This window comes from Etheostoma spectabile, chromosome 10 (genome assembly GCF_008692095.1).
Source record: "Etheostoma spectabile isolate EspeVRDwgs_2016 chromosome 10, UIUC_Espe_1.0, whole genome shotgun sequence".
In the NCBI taxonomy this organism is placed as follows: Eukaryota; Metazoa; Chordata; class Actinopteri; order Perciformes; family Percidae; genus Etheostoma; species Etheostoma spectabile.
In genome coordinates, this window is record NC_045742.1 from 28583983 (window position 1) to 28590974 (window position 6992).

Sequence of the window (6992 nt, forward strand, 5' to 3'; positions counted from 1 at the left end):
ATCCAGACAGCTAGCTAGACTAACTGTCCAATCAGAGTTTTCAGTTGAACGACTAAAACAACTTTTGAACGTACACACGTTCCAACGAAACAGGTTCCTTCCCAAGGCTATTTTGCAACAGCACCGTGGCTCGGTGCGGCACTCAGCACGTTGCTCTCCCATCCCAAAATTCTGTGTCGAATAGCCAGACCCTCCTCCGCTGCGCTGTGAAGGAAGGTCTGGCAATGCAATCTCATCAACTCCTCCAAAGTCTTCCAAACCACACGACCATATCAGTTGTTTATTCCTACCCTCTACTACGACCCACATGAGCGGTTCATAAATTGACCCCCCCTAGTGGTGGAAGGAAATTATATAGGGTAGGCTGAGTACATTTGAGACACGTTTTGCGTTTTGATTGTTCACACAAAAATAGATACTGAAAAGAAGTGAATTTTCACATGAAATTTTATTAGCTTGTAGACTATTATCAATCTATAACACCCATTGAAGAAGTAGTAGTACTACAGCTCAACTGTACAGGTGTCCTTTTCACAATGATAACATGTGTAGCTGTCTCCACCATGGTACACTCTATGTGTCATGCTACACCTGGAGAAAGACACCCATTTCTCTCTCAACCGTGGCCTTGAGAACCATTCGTCACACACCAGGTATTGGGTTTCTTTTTTCTCCTTCCTTTTTCTCTGCCATGATCTTTCTCTTCAAGGGCCTCCTTTACAGGGGTGTCACGATGTTGACCATTGGCCTTTCTGGGGCCAGCTTTTGGATGAGGCCTGAGTAGTTTGGGACTAAACTTTGGAACATGCTGAACCTTGTGCGCGCATGCACACACGCACACTTCAGAATTTGATGAATAATACATTACTTGAAATTATATTAATTTCTCTCCCGTGATGATTTCCTCCTCTTGTAATGACAGAGGAAATAAAGTCAGGGTTAATTCATGAAGACCCTAAGAATTTCTAGTGATTGTTGTCCCTGGCCCTGTAAGAGCAACAAGAGCATCATCAGTCCAGATGGTGTGAGGGCAGCTGTAAGAGCCAAATAGGGACTAGTTCATCAGAAATAATAATGTAGTTTAAAAAGTTAAAATGGTAAAACATTTCTCAGGAAAATTCATAAGAAATGTATTGGTTTAAAATGCATGATCTAGTAATGTTTAGGTCTGATAACATTTCAGTATTTTGAGCTTCCAGTCAGATAGCACTACGTCATAGCATAATTAGATTGGATGTAGTTAGTTTAGTTTGAAGTTAGATGTGTTGGAAGCAACACAGTTGTTGATCGTGCGTACCATGCCTATGTAACTTTATGTTTTATAAGTAAAAAGAAGACCGTTTGGTTTGTTTTTGTTTCAATAACCTGTTGTAGTTATACTGATTTACTAGCTAGGTACAGCAGCGGTGGACAGCCCAGGCAATGCGAGGGCAGCGGCGGTCCAGGGAGACATTCATCCTCTTCCTCGAAGATTAAGTGGATTGACCGGCCAGATCCCAGTACTGTTATAATCTAGAGAATGGCGGAACCAAAAGCAGAGGCGGTAGGCAGTGGAGTGGATAATAATGACTTTTCATACCAAACCAAAAACATACAAAACAAAAGGAGAATTGAAAAAAAGCAGGCAAAAAGAAGAAAAGGAAGTCCAAACAGAAACTAGAATAAACTGCAACCAGGAACACTGCGACCAAACAGGGAAGACTAACAAACACGCAGTACACCCACAATGATCTGACACAGGACAAGGGGAACACAAATTACTGTTTTACCCAGGATTCATTTTGTGAGCTCTATGCTACCTCTCCCCTCCTGCTGGAATAAATTACAATCAGCGGTATCAAAATTTACCTGGAAAGGCAAGTGGCCATGACTCAAGATGTCTACAGAAGAGGAAAGGGGACGGTGGTCTCTCAGTTCCCAATTTCAAACACTATTTCTGCTCCTTCATATGCCCCTCCTCACTTGGTTTAACCCAGATACATGTGTTTGTTGGCAGACCTTAGAAGGTCCCATGACAGAGCCTTGGTCACTCAATGACGTTCTTTTTGCCAGTGTTTCTAACAAACAGTGCCAACTACACTTTGGCCCTGTTATCTCACATCTTATCAAGACTTGGAGATTAGCTGAAACATGCTGCCGTTTAGCTTGTAACTGCCACACTTTTCCCCCTATATTCAATAATACAGCACTCCTGATTGGTGGGAGGCCGATTGTGCTGCTCTCCTTGTGTGTGTACGTGTACACAATTCAGCAGTAAGCCAAACTCCATTCAAATGAATACGGGAGTCAGGATATAGCGTCCAAGCTCCTGGTGATTTATTTGGCGTCACCGTCATATACAGTATGAATAGGAGTGAAACTGTAGAACATAAACAAAAAAATACAATAAGCAAGATGCACAAAGTTTAAACTGTAATATAAACTCTACGTAGCTGCTAACAGTACATCAGTTGTATAGTATTTTAAGTATACGGTCAACATAGCATGCAGTTAAGCTAATACGTGTGGTTGATACTACAAGTTACCAATTTACAAAAATATGGCTTGGTAAAACATTCATCGCAAAAATAATGCCCAGATATTGTTGTATGATCTGTGTTAAACTAGTACTTACAGACGATGCTTTCGAAGGCATAAACAAAAGAAGGATGGCAGCAGATGAAATAAGTGAGTCCCTTCAATAAAAATAAGGCTGCCTGCCAAAACTAAAATGGCCGACTTCCTATTCTGGGTCAAAGTGTATCTCAAACTACAATAAATTTAAAGGGCCGGTAGCGGGTTAATTCCCTAAACTTGAAGGCAAAACACCGATACCAGGCCAACAATGGGAACAAAGGGGAGTTTGTTGTCTAAAAGACATTTTTATCGAAGTTGGCTTGTTACCACTCTCTGACTTGCCGAATGCATTCAATCTAACACATTCCTCCTTTTCTTTTACCTGCAGTTAAGGTCGGCACTCAACGCACACAGTGTCCCCTGGCAGAGGCCTTTGCCCATTCATCCTGTTCGAAAATTATTTACTGTGCAAACTAAAAACTGTGGTATGGTAGTCTAGGCTTGATCAGTTCTTGGTGATCTCTGGCCACTCTGCCCTTTCTATTGAGAGGATCTGGGCACGTGATTGCCCAGGCCTGAGTATTGATCTTAAGTGGCATGATGTATGGTCTAACATTCAAGAAGTAATCTCCCAATCCAGACCATTGGCAGATTCACTACAATTTCATTCATAGGACATATCTCACCCCCATGAAAATGCATCACATGAAAATAATTAACATCCCTTTATGTACATTCTGCCAATTTAAAGCACAAGGCACATATCTACACATGTTCTGGGAGTCTGCTCCCGTTGATCAGTTCTGGAACAAGATTGAATCCTTGTTTAAGATTACTGTGCCTGTTACTGTTAAGATCTTGATTCTGAATGACTTCTGAAAGGTCTTTCAGCTCTCTGGAACGTGCTGAGTTTGCTGGACTTACAGCTGCTAAGAGAAGGATTGCTATCCGTTGGAAAACACCACACAACCTATCTATCCGCACCTAGACCCTTTCCTACCTGGACGTGGTCCATTTGGAACTGTCCACGGCGAGGATAAATGGTGACCCAGCGACGACTCTGGACACGTGGTGGTGAATCTGTGAGGGCCGACCTCTAACTTGCGCAAGTGTTTGGTCCCTTGTCTTGTTCCTGTCTGTGTGTATGTCCGTTTCTGCGTGTGCTGTTTTGTCTCCCTCTCTCCCGTCTTTCCTCTGTTTACCTATTATTTGTAAAAATATTGTTATATGTTATTATTTTTTTGTTGGCCCTGGGACGTGTTCTCGTTTCATTGTTTTGTTTGTAATTGTCACTGTATATTTCTTAAATATGTAAAAAAAAAAGCATAATTCATAGAGGTTTAAAAACAGTAAGAGTAAAAAGGCAAGTTCATAGATTATTCAGTCTGGCATATTATTTTCATGTCTTATTTATGCATCACTTACCTGTGTGTGTGTGTGTGTGTGTGTGTGTGTGTGTGTGTGTGTGTGTGTGTTGTAAAAGAGTAATTTGACACCAAAAGAGACAGTATCTTTGTAGCTATGGTTACTTGCTCAATACTTACCTGTAGTACATGTAAGAGTGTGTAAACATGTATTTGGGTACTTAACATGAGTATTGACACGAAGTAACAGTGAATGCAATAGCGAGTATGGTACCAAGTTTGTTTAATGTATGAGTTCTGTGGATTATAAAGTTTATTGTTATTGATAGTTATTGTGTAAGAGTTATGAAAGTAGTGGATGCCAGTAGCGCAGTAGAAGAAGTCAGTAAGTGATCACAAGTTTAAGTGTACATGCTACAGCTCCTGATCTGAACTGTTTTCATATTTCCGACAGGAAATAAATGTGTTATTCCAAGATTGAGCGTCACCTCATTCTTAAAAGTGAAACAGACACATTACGCAGAGAGAATCTGGGGGTTTAATGAGGGGTCTGTGTTGTGTCTGGTTTATGTAGTAATGGGTATGCTCCATCTGAAGAGGCAGGGTTTTTAATATTTGTAATAAGAGTGTAAATATTATACCAGTCCAGTCCAGAGAGGGGAATATATATTTCAGTGACTAAATGTAATATTTATATTAAAGACTAACAGCTTCCGTGGCCTTAATATAGAAGTGATATTATTTCAGAAGCTGGAAAAGAGACACTGCCACAGCGACAAGCAGAACAAACACATCTTACTCTCAGACCAATTTGGTTTCTTTTAATCTTTTCCAAATCAGGTCATCCAACTATAGCGACAGAATTTGCATTGGTGTTTGGTAATTTCAGTGGAAATAGTCTGTGAATTACATTGCTTTTCAGTGTTTTTACTGATAAAGTTTAGGGCCAAAGCAAAAAAGATTTCTCGAATGTTTTACCCCGCCAACCACTTCAGATAATATTAGGCTCTCCAAGTAGCTACTAATGTAGCTCAGCCTAAATTCTTTCAGGAAGACCCAACTATCACAGAGCCACAACCCTGCTTTAAATAATCGTTCCTGCCTTTGCTATCAGCTGTCGTTGCAGGCAAAGAGTGCAACCCTTCACCCCCCCCTTCCACCTCCAGTCATCTACTCCTGCTGACCGGTCCGGAGCCTCCTTTGGTCTGGTCTTCGGGCTCCTTTGTCACCACCACCAGTGTCTAGATTCCATCGGGGGTCTGATGGTTCTCTACCCCTATGTATAGATATACAAGATATTTGTATAGCGATGGAGTCTAATCACCAAAGACTTTGTATATTTTATTTAAGCTGTACAATAAATCTTATTATGAGCTTCGTTAAAACTGAGCCTACCTTATTTTGTTATGTACAGTTCATGCAGGAGGCATATTTATCCCTAAAAGCAATATTTATTTTTGACAGCCACAGCCAAACTGTACTTCCTCCTTATTTGAGGCAACTCAAGTCATATGCTGTTTTGCATGGTTTGCTGCTAGCAGGTGCTGTGACGCCTTCACTGGACAAGATGGAAATCTCACGCACTGGAACTTTAATTAGAGAACACATAATTATGTAGTTGTGCCAGCAATGTCATTGTTATCTGTGGAGACCAGGCGTGGGTGCAAAGACTGTTATAAGACATACTAGAACAATGTTGATTGATATATGGTGATTGATATACGTATTTGATTGTGACCTAAATTAAAATGCAGTGCACAGTCAGTGACCCTTTTTATGTCAGTCAAGACAAGGAAAGCAAAGAAACAGTATGTTAATGGGGCGCATGCATTTAATTACTGCTGACTCACAATGTCGAACCAACAGACAGAGAACGCAATTTTTTTTGAGGATGAACGTTGCATTTGTCTCAAGTCTTATTTATATTTTGAAACTTCTGAAAGACAAATGTGTATATTAGGATACAAATGTAGCGCTTTCAACCCTTAACAGGTAAATGAAAGTAGCTATTGGGTTTGTTTAGCTTACTCTGTTATATATTTACTTGCCTATATTAATACATTTCTAGATGATCAGTTAAACTAATACGGAATGTTATTTTCTATTTTTGTACAAAGTAGTAAAACATGAAATGGTTTCTTTTTAAATCACCTTTTTCTCTTGTGATATAATATTAATAATATCAGGCCCACAACTGTTTTGTAAAAGGTAAAGGATTATTATTATTATTAAAACAATCTCAAATAAAATAAAGTCAACACATTTCCCCCTTTTCTGTGGTCATCTATGAATTTAACAAAATTTGAACATCATTTACAATATTTCAGTGTTTATCTCAAAATATGACCTTTTACATATCCGTTTCACAATAATTAACGTCAACAATGAGCCCTATTTCACCCCATACATTTGCATCTTCCTAGCGATGACTCGGTCACTAATAGATCCTCACACAGTCACTCGCCTACAAACCTCCCTACCACCCCAGCGTAGCAGGCCTGGTTCGTTGCACGTGTATGCTCTCCCAGTAACGATAAGGTCCTCTTCACTCCGGTGAACAAACAAGAAACGAACGTCTACCGTATTCTGGTCGAACTCGGTGATTTGTCCGCACCGTGAATCCTTGCACGCCGCTCTCGTCGAACTCCGTCAGGAAACAGTCTGTTTGTCAGTGAGATTGTTTGGCCAACAATATCTCCCACCGGGATAGATTCAGCAAAGTACTTCAAAGTTCTTGTTAGACAAACTTGTCGTCTGTCTTGACTTTTTCAGTTCCCGGTCACGCATCATCTCTTTCTCTTTTTCCTGTCTCCCCCACAGGCTCCGTTTTTTTTCCCGTTTTAACCCGTAACCCAATTAGAATTAAACAAATATCTAACATCCAATTAGAATATTCTTACCCTGCTTATATCTAGGTAAATTACATTCCCATAAGTACTTTCTTATAGAAACAACAATCCATATAACAAAAGACATAAAACTTAAACAGTATGTATAATAAAATAAAAGACATGGACATTCTCTCAATCCACATAACCCTTACATCATGAATACAGGGATTTTAAGTGCAAT

General features: G+C 39.9%; 1 long non-coding RNA gene across 1 annotated transcript in view; it reads left to right on the forward strand.

Annotated features, from left to right (window-relative positions):
• LOC116696996 (uncharacterized) overlaps positions 1 to 6992 on the forward strand; it is a 20779-nt gene that overhangs the window by 6154 nt on the left and 7633 nt on the right. The window contains exon 3 of the long non-coding RNA XR_004333883.1: positions 5571 to 5577. This is a non-coding gene — a long non-coding RNA (uncharacterized LOC116696996). The remainder of the gene's footprint in view (positions 1 to 5570; positions 5578 to 6992) is intronic.